The sequence below is a fragment of the Panthera leo genome, chromosome A3 (assembly GCF_018350215.1).
Source record: "Panthera leo isolate Ple1 chromosome A3, P.leo_Ple1_pat1.1, whole genome shotgun sequence".
NCBI classification, from domain to species: Eukaryota; Metazoa; Chordata; class Mammalia; order Carnivora; family Felidae; genus Panthera; species Panthera leo.
In genome coordinates, this window is record NC_056681.1 from 33208418 (window position 1) to 33226235 (window position 17818).

A 17818-nucleotide genomic window follows, 5' to 3' on the forward strand; every position below is an offset into this window, starting at 1 on the left:
TTATCAGTATATTTGCATTCAAATTTATGTGGCTATCTGTTATCTATATGTTACACTTTTCCATGTGTCTTGTTTCTGCTTATTTCATCTTTTCTGATTTTAAGTATTTTTCCTTCAATTTAATCTTCTTTATACACTTATTATTTATACTTAAAAAACCTTGTTAGTGCCTGTGCTAGAATTTAAAATATACTTTTTAAAATTATTTGAGTCTATTTTTGAATAATATGATACCACTTTACATGTAGTAACAGTACCTTATAACAGTACATTCTCAATATCTTGCTCGCATCTTTATGCCAGTGTGTCATGTATTTCACTTCCATACACATTGTAAGTATGAACACTCTATCCATTTTTGCAGTTATCACTTTAAATAGACAGGTCTTTTTTAAGTGGGTTAAAAATAAGAAAAATAAAGTTGTATTTAACCTCATTTATTCTATTTCCAACACTCAATTCTTCATGTAGATCTAAGTTCCTGGCCTTTATCATATCCCTTCTACCTGAAGAGCTTCCTTTAATGTTTGTCATAGGAGTGGTCTACTGACGACAATTAATTCTTTCAGATTTTGTTTGCTGATAAAGTCCTTATTGACTGCTTTTGCCAAACAGAGAATTCTGGGTTGACAGGGCTTTTACTTCTCTTTCAACGCTTTAAAGTTCTCACTCTACTATTTCTTATTTGCGTGGTTTCTGATCAGAAATCTGCTGTAATTCTTCTTCATGTGCCTCTGTAGATAAAGTATCTTTTTTCCTCTCTGACTTTAATTTCCCTTTTTCTTTGGTTTTCCTCAGTTTGAATATGATATCCCCAGGTTTTATGTTTGGAGTATTTATTATACTTGAATTTCTGGTTTGTGTCACTTGTTTTGGAAAATTTTCTGCATTATTTCTTCAAATATTTCACCTACTTTGTTTTTTCTTCATCTGGCATTCCAATTACCCATATTATTCCATTTGATATAATCCTATACCTCCTGCATGCTCTGTTTTTTTTTCTCCACAGTTTACTTGTATGCTTCACCTTATGTAATTTTTTAATTTTTTAAAAATTTATTTTGACAGCAAAAGAGAGAGAGACAGAGAGAGACAGAGTGCAAGTGAGCTAGCAGGGGAGGGGCAGAGAGAGAGAGAGAGAGAGAGAGAATCCCAAGTGGGCTCCACACTGTCAGCACAGAGCCAGGTGTGGAGCTCCATCTCATGAACCATGAGATTGTCACCAAAATCAACAGTCAGATGCTTAACCAACTGAGCTACCTAGGTGCCCCTCAGCTTCTGCAATTTTTATTGCCTTTCCTTCAAATTCACTGATTGCTTTCTCAGCTCTGTCAAATCTACTAATGAGTCCATTGAAGGTCTTCTTTTCTGTTATAGTATTTTATGTTTCTAGCATTTCCATTTGATTCTTTTTCATAGTTTCTATATCTCTGCTGAAATAACCTGGTTTTGCATGTTTATCTTTTCATTGACCCTTTAACATGTCTACATCGGGTTCTGAGGTCTCTTCAGAGTTTGTGTTTATTATCTTTTGACATGTAATTTTTGGTTGGAGGCTGGGTGTATTATGTAGAACAGTAGATAATGAGGTAAATTTGTTTATATTAATGTATCCAGGGTTGGGTTGTGTTTGAAATTTGTTGCTCCTCTGGTTCCCAGCGTTGAGGGCTATTGTTGCTATGTGTACCACAGACTTTGAACTTCTCTTGTTTACTTGATTTTGTCTTTCTTCTTGGCTCTTTGTGCTCTTACTCAGAGTCTGTCTTATTCATGTCTCTTGGCTGAAATACATTGCTACTGTTAAGGGAATTTTGATAGTGTGGGATGTAGAGAAGGAAACCAGTCTTAATGTCTGATTAAATGTTAATGTTTGGTATCTGCAGTGGGTCTGTTTTTTAGGGTATGACCTTTATAAGTGATTGTGACCCTCATCCAAGAATGGAGCTTCTTTCTTCTCCTTCTATTTTCTTCTCTCAGACATTCTCCAGTGTTTTCAGTCTATGCATCAGATGCATTCCACCCTATAAATTAAGTGCTCTTTTTCTTTTTTTTTTTTTCTTTTTCTTTTTTTAAGTGAGACAGGGCAGCTGAGGATAGAAGGAGTTTCCTTCTTTCAGCTGCAGTGCTTCAGTCTGGCAGTATATACCTCTGAAGATCGAATCTTTTGTTCCATCAGGGAGATGGGTCTGGGAGGATTCAGCAGTGGCTATTTTCTCTCCTCCAGAAAGCACCATGGGAAAGCTTTCTCCATATTCTCCCTGATTTTCCTTGTGAGAGCCTGGTGGGGTTTCTCAGGGAAAGCTTGCGGTATTGTGGCACCACCCCTATGATTGTGATCCCCAGGGGTTCTATATTTTTGCACTAGTCACTCTTAGCTTCCAAAAATTCATTAATCAAAATCTCTAGTTTAATGTTTTTACCAGCTTATATGGCTTCCAGTGGCTTCTACCCTAAGCAAGCAAATGCTTGGGTACCATTTCTCACTAGAGGTACCTTTTCCTCTAGGTTTCACCATCTGTTCTAGGATCTTTCTAGGATCACCATGTATTCTGAGACCTTGTTTTCTGATGGGTTCATGAAACTTTATTAAGTAAGTATCTGTCCAGCTTGTTCTTTCTTAAGGATGGGAGCTTCTTTTTCTTCACTCTTTACATGTCTAAGCTAAAAATCAGATGTCCACCTACATTCATGATATTGGAAGGTTTTTGTTTTTCTTTAAATATGTATTTATTTTTGAGAGAGAGAGAGAGAGAGAGAGAGAGAGAGAGAGAGAGAGAGAGCATGAGCGGGTGAAAAGCAGAGAGAGAGGGAGACACAGAATCCAAAGCAGGCTCCGGGCTCCCGAGCTGTCAGCACAGAGCCTGAGGTGGGACTGGGACTCAGAAACCATGAGATCATGACCTGAACTGAAGTCAGACTCTCAACAGACTGAGCCACCCAGGCGCCCCAATAATTGAAGTTTTAAAATATTTTCCATCTTCTAGTTATACAAGTGTGCATTAGTTTTCTTTGTTTTCTTTTTTGTTCTGTATAGGTTTTGTTGGAAGGTATGTGGACATATTTGAATTAAGAAGTCATCATTCACTCACAGACCTTTTTCCAATCCTGAAAAACAGTTCTGGCTGATAGCATACTTCTCCATAGGTTTTGATTTACCAGAATTAGAATGATTCTCTCTGGAATTTTATGGTATAGGCTCTCTGCTTCATCTAGATTCATTCTAATTTGACTTTCCCTCCCAAAGAGAGCTAACTTTAATTACATAAAATATTGTGAATCTGATCTGACTATAACAGAACTCTATAAGATGGGTCCATCTTGGGGCACATACATCAAATTTCCATGGTTAAAATTTAACTTGAATTGGCATTAATGATTATTACTACTGCCTTTTATAAGCTTTTGTGATGATTGGCTCATAAGCTCTAGTCATAGTAAGAATTTCTCATTTTTGCAAGTGACCTTTTCAGCTAACATTGCAACTTTGCAACTTTGCTCTTAATTACATTAAATATCTTAATGTTTTGAGTGTGGCATTCTTTTTTTTTTTTTAAGTTTACTTACTTATTTTGAGATAAAGAGAGTTCGTGTGCTAAAGGGACAGAGAGAAAGGGGGAAGGAGAGAATCCAAAGCAGTCTCTGCACTTTTAGGGGCCCAAACCCATGAAACTAAGCTGAAATCAAGATTCAGTCATCTAACTGACTGAGCCAGCCAGGCAACGCTTGGGTATGGATTCTTGATTGTCAAGATTACTTTATATGATTTCAGTTACACAAGGTATTAACTAACTATCATCTACAAAGTTGCTAAACATTCCATCAACCTCTTTATCACAATTATTGAGAAAAATCTATAAAATGATATCAAGACAGAACCACAGAAATTTCCATCCAAGTTGGCATTAATCAATGCTCTGTGCATTAGTTATTAACCTATCTGTGAACCTATATAATTAATTTTGATATGAGTTCAATCTCAGCATTGTATCTGCAATATCTCATTAAGGCTGCTGGATGTTTCTTTGATATAGTGAAAAAAAAAATTACCTCTATGCTTTCAGAATCCTAGGATTTATTCTTACCAAATCCCTTGATTTCCACTGATTACAATACTATTTTGAAATTTCTTATATTTTCAATAATCTCTTATGGAAATTTACCCAAGTGTAAATTAGTGATCTCTAATCTCTAGAATCTACACTTCCTTCCCTCCTTCCCTCTCTTACTTCATTATTCTTTCTTTTAATTAAATATCTACCAAACTTTGGACTATTGACAACTTTGCTATTATCTAAGTAGTTAGCAAGAGTTCTGAGATGACATCTTCATGATTTATAGGACTATAAATGGAAATTTATCTCTGCTTTTGTAGTACCTAGATACATTCTTGGTAATTAGAAATTTGTTAGTATTAATGCACCTTGAGTTGTAATATTTTCTTAAATTATTACATAATTTTTAACTTGAAAATTAATTTATTTGATGAAATATATGGAAGAATTAAAATTTTCTTATTTTCTCAGGATACCTTTGTTAAAAATAAGGAACATTTAAAGAGCATTTATTTGAATTTCTAAATGCCCTTTAGATTTGCAAAGGCAAAAACTGAAAGGGTCCAACTCTTCCTATAGCTCAGAGTTTTTCTCTATGTTAAAGAATTACAACAATTAAGCCCATAAAGAAAATATTATGGAGGATTGATCTGAAGTTGTACAAATTGAGTAATAATCAAAATTGGTAGTCACTACATATATCCCCACAGCTCTGCTAGTAAACTTAATTGGTATAGCCCAATAGCAGATTCACAGAAATCTTCATTCCAAAATACAATTTAAAATGAAAATGATCATGTTTAAAATGGCATCTTTAGTGGAGGATATTTAACCACAGTATCAAAAATTGTGATCATGGCTCATATCCCCAGTTTGTCTAGGGAAGTATAGATAATATAGTAATGATAAGTCCATGAATATAAAGCATAGGAGAATTAAGACTATGTGTTGAATGTACCTTTTTATTTATGAATGATCCAATGAACGTGCAATGCAATATAAGAAATCTAATAGACATTTGAGTTATGAGTGCTTAGGCAATTTGAATCTTATGTTCAGATTATATACATTTAAATATTGACCTTGAAACATAATTGTATATAGCTTTGCTCACTAAAATTATTAATATATGTATAACATTATATATACATATATATATTCTTATGGATGTATTATATGAAGAAAGGGAGCAAAGAAAAAACCCTCTTAAAATAAAAAGAACCAATACTGAGCTCATTAATGATGCTACGTTTAGGCTTTGGCTATGTTGTCTTTATGTTCTTTCCTTTCCTTCCTTCTTTCCTTTCTTCCTTCTTTTGTTTCTGAGTGGTTATGCCCCATATATTCTGACTATAAACTTTCTAGCAGTCTGAACAGTCTATGCCTGTGTTAGGTGGAAAGTTTACCTTTGAGATCCACATCTTCAGGGCAACACTAAGCCCTCACTTTGTTGTGTTTGAGACTGTTGAACTTCTTACTCTTAACCTCACATCTACCATATCATGTATCTCTGTGTTTTCCTTTTGCCCCTTTGATTCATTTTTTGTTTATATGTGTTCCTTTTCCTTCATACAGTCTCACATGTTGTAAAATCTAAAGTTCTCTTTGTGTCCCTCATCTTAAATTCAGTCTTCATAGGCCCACTGGGTGACCTCATCCATTCTCAATGTCCCAGAATGATAGATGAATTACTAGCTCACTAGCTTAGATAGGTATTCTGGTTTCAGATCAATATTTTCAAATGCCTTCTGAATGCCCTCCACTATATGCCCCAAACTCATCCATTCCCTTACTCATTTATTTAAAAAAGAATAATTGAGTTGTACTCTGTGCTGGAATTAAGTGCTTGATACTTCAGTTTACAAATAAACAAAGGTCTTTGCCCTCAAAAAAGTTATATTGTGTGTGTATGTGTGTGTGCGTGTGTGTGTGTGTGTGTGTGTGTGTGCGCGTGCGTGCGCGCATGTGTGTGACAGAGAGAAAGAGAGAAACTAATTCACAAAATAAACATTATGCTATGGTGGTTAATGTACACCCTAGGGTAAGGTAATGGGGAGTGCCTGGGAAAAGTGTAGGACTTACAGTTTGACATAGACGTATCAGGATAGGCTTTATTTTGAAGGTTTATTCCAGCAAAATGCTGAAGGAGAGGTAGGAGTTAGGTATTCCACATCATGGGGAGAAGCATTCAAGTTAGAGGAAATACTATGCAAAAGTTTTATTGCAGGTGTAAACCTATGCATTCTAGGACAGGAAGGCAGGAAGGAAAATGGTGCTCTTCAGAGCAGTGTGAATAAGGAGATGAGAAGTCAGAAAGGCAATAGAGGCCACATCCTGCAAGTCCACATAACCTGTTATAAATACTTTGGCTGTTATTATAAATGAAAGGAGGAAGTCATTACATTGTTCTCAGCAAGGGAGTCACTACTCCAGCTGCTGTGTCTTTTTTACCACAAAAAGACTTAATAATTCAACTTAAATAATTAAATAATTCAACTTAAATAATTAAATAAAACAAATAATTCATTTCATTTACTTAGTCCTCCAACTCAACCCTACTTTACTTTCTGATGAAATTCCCCCTGTCTCCCAGGCCAGAAATACTAGAAGTTTATTTCTTGTTTATATATAATCAATGAAGGTATTCTCATAAGCAGGTGACTCTGTCTTCATTGATTTAAGGACCAAGGTTTTTGCATATTAGGGTTCTTCCATCCCTTAAGGTCTCAGTCAGCAAAAGGAGGAAGGCATGCAGGAGCCCTCTCCTCTAGAGATAGCATGCATCACTTCTGTCATATGCCATTAATAAGAACTCAAGGGTATGTTCCCACTTAAATGTAACAGAGGCTGGGAAATGCAGTCTAGCTGGATGCCCAGAGAAAAAAGATCTGAATCAACAGCTAAACATTCTTTTCCTCATCAAATAATTATTAAATTGATTGATTCTACCAATTAAATACCTCCCAAAAGTATACTTTTATCTCTGCCAAAACTTTTCTACTTTATTCAAGTTTTATCCTCTCTACCTGAATTTATTGAAAAATCTACTAACTGTTCTCTAAGGTTTCAGGATCTTCTACAGATGTCCTGTTTCTAATATGCAAATTTGGTCATTTTCACACTTTTTCAGGAACTCTCCATAACTACTTACCCTGGTACTCATGACCTTTTTGGATCAGATTTCAAGACTGGTCTGCTCTCGTATTCTGCTGTACTGAGGCTATGTGTTTCTATCGTGCCATGTTATCTGCTATTCCCCAAAATCATCTGTGTCCTGTCACATGCTCTGAGTGCCTAAGTCACACTGCACCATATGCACATGGCAAATTCCAACTTTTAAAGCAGCTGATCTGTCCTCTGCAAAACCACCTCTGATCTTGTGAGAAAACCCCAGGAAATGAGCAATGTACTTGATGCCTCACACCTACTTAGTTATGACCTGGGACATAGACCATGGCTCTGGAAAACAGGCATATATTATAGTTTTTACAACAGAATTGATTATTAAATCAATGTCTCATTTCCTTTTCTTTCTCCTTTCTCTTTCTCTCTTTTCTTTCTTTCTTTTTTTTTTTTTTTTCTCTCTCTCTCTCCTGTTATTTCTTTCTTCTGATAGTGTTTTACAGTGTTTGGGCTAGAGTACCTCATATTTTCAATGTGTGATTTGAATAAAATAACGTCCAAGATTTCTTTTAGCACTAGAAATGATGGATTCTAACGGTCATGAACATGAGGCCTCATTTTTTCTAGAACCTGCCTTATGATTCCTGGATTGAATTTGTGAGGGAAGTGTTCCCTACAGACCCCAGAATATTCTCCAGAAACCATGATCTATGCACAACACATTTGTTGGACACAAACCATCTGATCAATATTAGATATCCGGGGGGTAAGGAATTCAGATGCTATTTAAACAGCAAGACCTTTTCAGGTCAAACTAAGATGTCTATTCCTATCTCATTCTCTAATCCATCTGAAAAATATTTGGAAATTAAGCAGGTGCATAACATGTGAGTTTTCTTTAAGATGGAATTTACTACCTCTCTTGGTTCAGACTGCCAACAGCATTACTTTCAATTAATTTAGCATTAGATAGACATGAAGAAACATTTCTCATCTCTTCAGGAGACTGTACAAGATAATTGGGGACAGATTACTCTTTTATTCTAAACTGGTAATATTTTTCATGTCTTGCATCAGTATTTTTCTTATATCAAATGAAGGGCAGAAGTGTGTGCGCCTGCACCTCTGTTATCTAACCTTGATGTGTCTCCAGAAGTGGTTGAAAGTATATTATCAGTGTCTTCATCTTACTTTCCCCCCATTAAATAACAGTTATTAAATCATGTTTAAAATCAATTATTTTTAAATTACATTTACATTAGAATGATTCTTTTGTGAGAGCAGAGAATTTTATATCATAAACACAATAACCAGCACATACTGGTCAATAAATACTTGTTAACTGTGTTCTACCCCTTTAGTGGGATAAGACAAAACCCACTAAGATAAGAAAAAAAAACTAACAAAAACAATAAAACAGTTTTAACTACAAAATATGATCAATTTTTAAATATTTTTTATAACCAGTTTTTGGAAATTTTAATTCATATTTTCTCCTCCATTAAAGAGATTGTCTCAAGAATAAAAAATAGCTTTGTTATAAAATAATATCTAACCTATAATGAATATTCATGAGTGAGGGATATTGACTTCATAAGCATGGGATAAACTGCCACAGATTCAAGGTTTAGTTTCATTATGTTGATACCAGAAACATACAACTATAAGACACACTATTTATACTCTCTCAATATTAAAAACTTCAAATTTACTTCTGGGATAAATTATCTTTTTTCTTTATTATAAAACCCTTTTGAGGTTTTAAATGTCATTAATATGTTCATGGATCTATACTTACATGTTGAACCGTGTGTTTATAATCTCCACCTGAGTTTTTTGCAGGTATATTAAAGGTAAAGTTAAAACTGAATTTCTTAGGTTGCTTGCACATGTTGGTTATTGTGAATAATGCTGTGATGAACCTGAGTGTACAAATATCTCTTCAAGATCCTGATTTCAATTCTTTTTGTTAAATACCCAGAAGCAGAATTGCTGGATCATATGGTAATTCTGTTTTTAATTTTTTGAGGAACCTCCATACTGATTTTCACAATGGCTCCATGATTTTATATTCCCATTGACAGTGTACAGGATTTCATTTTATCCACATCCTCATCAGTGCTTATTATGTTTTTTTTTTCCTCCTTATAATTGCCATCCTAGCAAGTATGAGGTAATATCTCATTGTGGTTTGATTTGCATTTTCCTGATGATTAGTGTTGTTGAATATTTTCATTTACCTGTTGGTCATTTCTATATCTTCTTTGGACAAATGTCTATTCAAAATGTGGTGTATAAGGGGCACCTGGGTGGCTCAGTTGGTTAAGTGTCCAACTCTTCATTTCACCTCAGGTCATGATCTCACACTTTGTGAGAGTGAGCCCCATGTGGGGCTGTGCTCTGGCAGCGTGGTACCTGCTTGGGATTCTCTGTCTCCCTCTCTCTCTGCCCCTCCCCCACTTGTATGCTCTCTCAGGCTCTCTCTCTCTCTCAAAATAAATAAGTAATTTTTTTTTAAAGAAGTGGTATATAAATACAGTGGAATATTGTTCAGCCTTAAAAAAGAAAGAAGTCCCTCCATATACAACAACATGTATGAGCCTTGAGCATATTATACTAAATAAAGTAAACCAGTCACAGAAAGACAATTACTGCATGATTCCATTTACACGAGGAGTCTAAAATAGTCTAATTCATAGAAGCAGAGAGTAGGATCATGATTGATAAGGCACAGAGCAGGGAATTGGGAGTTGTTCAGCAAGTGTAAAATTTCAGTTACACAAGATGAGTAAATCTTAGAAATCTGCAGCACAACATTTTGCCTATAATTAATAATGCTTTACTGCACAATATATAGGTGGGTAGATTGCATGTCAAGTGTTCTTAGCAAATTAAAAAAAAAACTAAATTCCTTAGTTCTTTCTCTAGTCATTCACTTCTGAGGAAATTGCTTTATTAGTTAAAGTATTGCTAAAGCATAACAAAACAAAAGAAAGCAAAAGGCAAACAAACAAAAATATCAAATTGCCTTGACCATCCCCTGTTTCTCACCCTCACATTCAGTCCCTGACCTATTAATTTCAGCTCCAGATTTACCTAGGATACACCCACAATTTTACATCACCACTTTTATGACATTGGACCAACCTACCACTTTTGAATTTCTAGACTACCTCAAAATCTTCCAACAAAATTTTCATTTCACTGTTGTCTTCTCTAATATATTCTCTAGAGAATATCCAAAGCGTTCTTTTTTAACCTGAAAGATAACATATACTGTCCCATTGCTTAAAGTCCCCTGTGGCTTCTCAGTCCACTTACAGTAAAATTTAAATTTCCCACCATGGCAACTGGTCTGTGCTCTGGCCTGGCTGCCCTCTGGCCTCTGCTCACTTCTCTCTTAAGTCACCACAATTTGACCTACTTTCATATCTTCACAAAGCTGAGTTCTTTTGTTCTTTGTTCAGGCTGTTCTGTGTGTCTGGGTTACCCTTATGCTGACTTCTGTCAATACCATCTATCACCTTCCCAGGCTCTAGTTCTCTGATTTAATGCTGAGTTTTTAGAAAGAGCTTCTGTGATCAACCTAACTATATTAATGTCCATAACCCACTAGTCCTTCCCCCACCCAGTCTGTTTTTTTATCTTAACACTACAGTTAACTATAACTTCAGGAGAAGCTTTATCATTTCATATGATTAGACGCAGTAGTTGATTAGATAATTGAAATCACAACAAAAAGATAGTTCAAGACTAAAATTGATAAAAGAGTATGTCTATAAATTAACATTTTAGTTAACTTAAAACATAGATACGTGCTTTCTTTTATTGATCTTTTTACATAGGGTCAAGGACTTAAGTATGTTGTTGAATGATTGGAGTTATTCTAGATCTTTCTTGCATTAGTATAACCCATACTTCTTTGGCTATGATTTCTAGTTTCAACTGCATAATTTAGATCAAATGAGACATCTAAAGACACCTAAAGACACGTGTGAAAACAACCAGAATGTTTCTAGATTTTGATACTTCTTTTTTAATTGTAGATGTGTCTCCCACACTTTATTTGGCAGGGTTTTGTTTTATTTTGCTTTTGATTGTTTTGTTTTTGGTGAATTGTTTGTATTGTTTTTCAAAATATTTTACTCATTTTTTTTTTTTTTTTTTTTACATAGTAGTAACACAAGGACTCGGACTTCTTCCATCCTGTCCTTTGCCTTCCTCAAATGACATATTTATATTGCTCAGACCTGGAAATAGCACAGATTACCTTTACTCACATTCTATTGGCTAGTCCTCACATGATCACAGTTAACTGTGAGAGAGGCAGGAAATGTAGTTTAAATGTGTGCTCAGGAAGAAGAGGAAATGGGTTTGGTTTGCAGCTAGCCAGCCTTGGCAAAACTCTCCTTTAAGTCCACTTTAATATTGTTACACAACATGGGCCCTATTTAATATAGTAAATTAAAAAAAGAAGATGACTAAATTTTGTAAGTATTATTTGTTTTTGAATGGTCCATGTTATAGTTTGTTTATTCTACTTATCCAAATCTCCTAACAGATATTGCCTGAAAATGCAAGTCAGTAGGAGACATTGTATCTTATTAATGATATCCCCCTTTAGAAATTACTCAGCACTTAGGCAGACAGGATCAGGAAAAAAAATGAGGTCATAAGGACCATAATATAAGTTGGCATTATAAGTAGGATAATGTTATAGACATTGAAATATTAAAATAGTCTCTACTATTTCCTGGCATACCCAGTCAGTTCTTTTGGCTCTCACTTACCTACTTAGGTGTCAGCAAAATATCCACGAGATTGAAAGTAATAAAAGGTACTGGTGGCTATATCAGGATTGTTTTGTTGGTCAGGAATAGCTTCCACACAGATGGATTGAGCCTGTATAGAAGTGCTTAGAGGTACTGAAAATACCACCTCACTAAATATATCCCATTAGTTATCAACAGCTGTAATTCCAAAAGCCCACTATTAAAGAGACTTTACTGGGGGTGCCTGGGTGGCTCAGTTGGCTAAACATCTGATTCTTGATTTTGGCTCAGGTCATGATCTCACTGTTCACGAGATTGAGCCCCACGTCTGGCTCTGCACTTACAGTGCAAAGCCTGCTTGGGATTCTCTCTCCCTTTCTCTCTGCCCCTCCCCTGCTTGCACTTGCTCTCTCTCTCAAAATAAATAAGCATTTTAAAGTAAGTAAGCAAGTAAGTAAGTAAATAAGTAAAAATAAAGAGAATTTGCTGGATTAATAATTATCTTCACAGGACTCCTAACAAAATATTAGTATCCTAACTGGAAAGAGTAACAAATTATTGTTATTCATACATCATGAATGAATGTATTAAATTACCTAACTCTACGCAAACGGCAGAAGGTATGCGATATAGGACAGGTGAAATTTTAATGGCAAAGGTTGGGGAGAATAGAAAACTCTGGATATAGGTACTAAATTAAATGCTTTTGGCAGGTAGGGGGCAGGCCTAATGGCATTAGGGGAGTGGAAAGGTAACACTAACTTATAAACATATATTTGTCCCTAGACATAGTATGTATTTCTTGTACAGGGTCTGCCTGCTGCGAGTATTACTCTGCTAGTTCTGTAAAGAGCATTTATAAAAGTCTTTTATATTATTCAGTTGCCACTTCCATATAATATAAAATGATATCTTCTGCTATCTGAAGCCAACACCAAACATTAGACCAATCATAAGTAAATTGAAAATCAAAATAGAGTGTTGTAACAGCGTTGAGTTATGATTGATATAAAAACAACTATACAGATTTAATGTATATAGTTTGGTGAATATGGAGATTGTATGTATACATTTCTCCATAAAACTATCACTCAAAGTCAAAGTAACAGACATATCCATCATCTACAAATTTTTCTTGCGTTCTTTTGGGTGTTGTTTTTGGTTTTGTTTTTTTTTTTAATTTTTTTTTTAAGTTTATTTATTTTGAGAGAGAGCATGTGAGCAAGTGGGGAAGGGCATAGAGAGAATCTCAAACAGGCTCTGCGCTCTCAGTGCAGAGCCCGACACAAGGCTCAATCTTATGATCCACTGTCAGTGCAGAGCCCAATGTGGGACTGGAACTAGGAACATTGAGATTATGACCTGAGCCAAAATCAGTAGTTGGACACTTAACCGACTGAGCCACCCAGGTGCTCCTGTTGTGAGAACTATTAACATGAGATCTACCCTCCTCACAAAATTTTAAGTGCACAAAACAATATTGTTGACTATAGGCAGTATGCTGTATAGCAGATCTCTAGATCCTATTCTCTGCTTCTATGAGTTTGACTGTTTTTAAGTACCTCTTATAAGTGAAATCATACAGTATTTTGTGATTGGTTTATTTCACTTAGCATAAATGCCACACAGCAATAAAAACATCATCTGTTGGCAGACACAAATATGGTTAAACCTTAAAAAATATACATTGAGTAAAATAACCCAGACACAAAGGGGTACATACCCATTGATAGAAAAATCCAAGTACAAACAAAATTGCCCATGGTGATAGAAGTCAGCATAGGAGTTGGTCAAATAACCAGAATGGTGCACAAGAGGGTTTTCTGGAGTGATAATAATATTCTATATCTTTATCTGGAAAATGGTTACATGTTTGGTGCATTAGTCAAAGATCATAGAACTATCCACTTATGTTTTGGGCATTTTCATGCACATAAATTGTACTAAATACTGGTAGACTAAAAAACATTGTGTCACTTCTACATAACAGTATTATTTTTTGGTATCTTTAAAGATGCCAAAAAGTAATAATTTCTCAATATGAAACAGACAAATCAAAACTTCATCTGAATCATTTTCTATATGGCACTTTTTTCTAATACCTCCCCAGAGAGAATGAAAGAAGAAAATGTAGAGTGAGAATATTTTCATTTCCTTTTAAGTCTGTGAGTGTAACCAAAATCTAAATTGAAACACCAAAGACATGAAAAAGAAAATTAATAACAGTAGAGAATTCAGAAGTACTGGTGAATTTGAAGCAGGTGCTCCTATAAATAGTCACCCATGGTTGATGTGAATTTAGCACCTTGCATGTGATTCTGGAAAATATGTATACATCTGGCTTGCTGCTATTGGGCATGAGTTATAAAATTTTTGTTCAGATATATAAATCAATGCACTTAAATCCAAAAGATTAACAGTAAGAGCTCAGAGCTTACATTGGCCCCTTGGCTCTCTCTTCTGATGAACTAAAGTGGAAGGTTTGACTTAGCTTTAAGAGAACTTTTAAAGTCTTAGATGTAATAGACTTAAATAAGTCTCTTAGCATTTTGTCAAGTTCAGGAAAGTCAGCCAAGTTAAACTCAGAGGTATGTCTGGGACTGATGCAGTTTTCCCCCAGATAGTTGTAGGGATTGTGCACATAAATTAATGAATTAATCATGACAATGTCACAACACAGACTTCTAATAGCTCTCCAGTTGCATAGTTCCAAAACTATTCATTTAAAGTTTTCAGAAACAAAAATTATGGCCAAAGAAAGTGTAAAAGCTTAGTAAAATGTTACATGGTCCTGTTTAGTAGTTCTGATTAAATAAAAAACAGAGGCAAAATAAACCAATACAAATATTCTAAATTAACAGTTACAGAAAAATATGTATTCATTGGAGGACTACTTGATGGGTTAGAAAGCGCTGAGTGATCATATCCAGAAGTTGCCTGTTAATGAATAGATATCAATCTGGAAGGGATTTTTCAAGATAATCTACAAGCATTAGACCTTGGTCCTCTTTTGAACGATTTAGAATTTGGGCAGATATTCTAGATACCAGTACCATTAAATGTATGTGTCAATGCTAGGATTTAAGTCACTTTCTATCACAACACTGCTACATAAAAAAGTGTTCCTTTATTAGATATCTATTGCTGTATAAACAAACTTAAAAATTGTGGTCACTGAAAACCACTATATACATACACACACACACACATATATATACATATGTATACACACACATATATATGTATGTATATATATGTATGTATACATATACATATGTATACATATATGTGTGTATACATATGTGTATATATATGTGTGTGTATATTTTTTTCTTTTTTCTTTTTCTTTTTCTTTTTTTTTTTTTTGCTTATGATACTGTGGGTCAGCAATTTGAGCTGGGCTTAGATGGACAGTTTTTCTTCTGACCTCTCCTAGGGAGAATGGGCCTCAACTGGACAACTCCAGTTGGCTAGCCTGAGCTTACTCGCATGGCAACAGCAGGTTCAAAGAGAGCAAAGGGAAGTGGCAAGGCCCCTTGAGGCCCATAGTCAGAAATCACACAGTGTGTCTTCTACTTCTATTCTGTTGTTTAAACAAGTCATTAGGCCAGCCCAGATTTAAGAGGTAAGGAAATAGATTCCATCTGTCAAAGGGAAACACTAGAAATAATTTGTGGTTGTTTTAAATTTAGCATAGTTCTCTCCTTGGGCGTAATTATTTAGATTCCTCTGATGAAAAATACACTTACCACCTCCTAACCACCAAAAGTAGTAGTGTATGAAAACCAACTCTCTAAAGCTGAAAGAAAGAACCCTAATCTGGAGCATTTGCTCACTTCTGTGTTATAAATACTATGAGCATGCATAATTTCAAGATACAGTATTTCTATATCACTGAGTGTGAGCTGGCAAAAGATGCACACAGCTCTCAGAAGCTGGTATGAAGTGGCCCAGGCACATCACTGCCTGAAAGTCTCAGCCAATTATGGCATCAGACCCAAATACAATATATCCTAATCTTTATCAAGTCCAGATAGAGATGGGGCTTCTTGAGTGTGGCTTCTCTTGATCCATAGGCCTGTAAAAACATACATTATCTGCTTCCCATGATCCCAATGCATAATTTTGAGATAGTGACAAGACAACTGTGTAAAAAGGAGAAGAATAAACATCACATAATAGACACTGGTGCACAGCAGTTTTTATACAGTGTGTATTTTCTGATTTCCCTACCCTGGGAGCTGGCAGTAGTCCTTGGTTAGAGCCCTGATCTGTTCCATGACAATAACTCTCTAGTCCATTGCTGTCCTTAGGTCTTGACATTACTCTTTAGGTATTTGACTTTTCTCTGTAGGATTTTTGCTTTTCCTCTGAGATGTCTTTTTTTTTTTTCCTATAAGAAATGCTGCCTTTTTCCCCGAAGAGAAGTTTTCTCATCCTGGTTCTTACTTAGTAACATTGGGGGCCCAGGGGTATGTTTTCATTTTTCACTGTCTGTGCCACTTATAGATCAAGGTGCTGAATATCTCATGTAATGTACTGAATGCTGTACTGAAAGTGAAAAACAGGATGGGTGGATGGGTACAGAATGGTTGTAAGTGTACCAGTTGTTTACTTTTGTAATCACGTGGCTGATTGGGAGCTATGGCAGCCACTCCCCCACATCACGAGAGTACCTACCACACCTCACCAGCCAGGGAAGAAATCAAAACTGAAAGTTCAAAGTACAGTTTCTATTCAGTATGCATCATATTCATATCATATTAAAGTCAAAAAATTGAAAGTCAGGGACTGTGTGTAGTGTGATTTGGTATTTCTTATAGTGATTGCTTTTTCCTGCTCAGTCTGTGATTTGAATCCTTGGTCTTGCAAATAGAGTTCTAATATTCACCCCCATAGCCTGGATAGGAGCTGGCATTTCTGAAATATACACATTTAAAGAATGTATTTACTCCAAGCCACTAAAATTGCATTTGAAGAGAATATTTCAAGATTAAATAACTCACTAGTTTTTGTTCAGATCCAAGGAACAATAAGGAGACCACAAGATTTATAAACACACATTTGACTTACAAACATACAAACACACTCTGCTCCAAGTGAGGGAACAGAGACACGCTCACAGTAAACCATATGCATAACAAAAAGAAAGAAATGCCTTCCAAACGCAACCAACTTTTTCGCAGTCTGAAAAGTCTTGTGTACCAAGGCCCGTGGGGAAAAATGAATGCTTCCTAGGCCTCCTTTAATGGGTCAGGGAGTTGAATGCCCAGCTGAAAGAGGAAGATAGTGAGCCATTTGTCAAGGAAGGGATATTATTCTGCTGGATAACCTAGATAGATTCCGTTTCCCAGACCCCTTTTCATTTTGTATCTTGTGGTACCAGTGCTGAGCTGGGTTACCAGCAATGGATTTAAGATTTCTACTCAAACTTGTCACTTGTATACAAACTCTAGGTGACAGAAGTTTAAACTGGAAGTCATTTCACCTAACCAAATAGCAACTAACTTTTCTGTAAACATGGAAAAAAAAAAGAGGTCAACAGAGGTCTGAGACCTCTGTCCTGGATCATAATCCACAGTGTATTCATGCTTGCCTGTCAAGTATGCTTCTCTATAAAACAGCTAGACAGTGAGTTTGGCTTCTATTTTGCTGACTCTGTCTTCATATATTCCCCAATAAACTTCTGTAGATTTCTATATTGTGTGAGATTAGTGGTACCACCTTTCAGGCTTAAGAGTCCGGGGCGTATATCTAAAAATTAATTTATGTAGCTGTCTGTCCCCTCCTTCAAATTCTCTTCTAGTTTTGATTCAGTCTATTTATTGCTAAGCATAGGATGCCCACCTAGAGCTTTGAGAGTAGCACTAA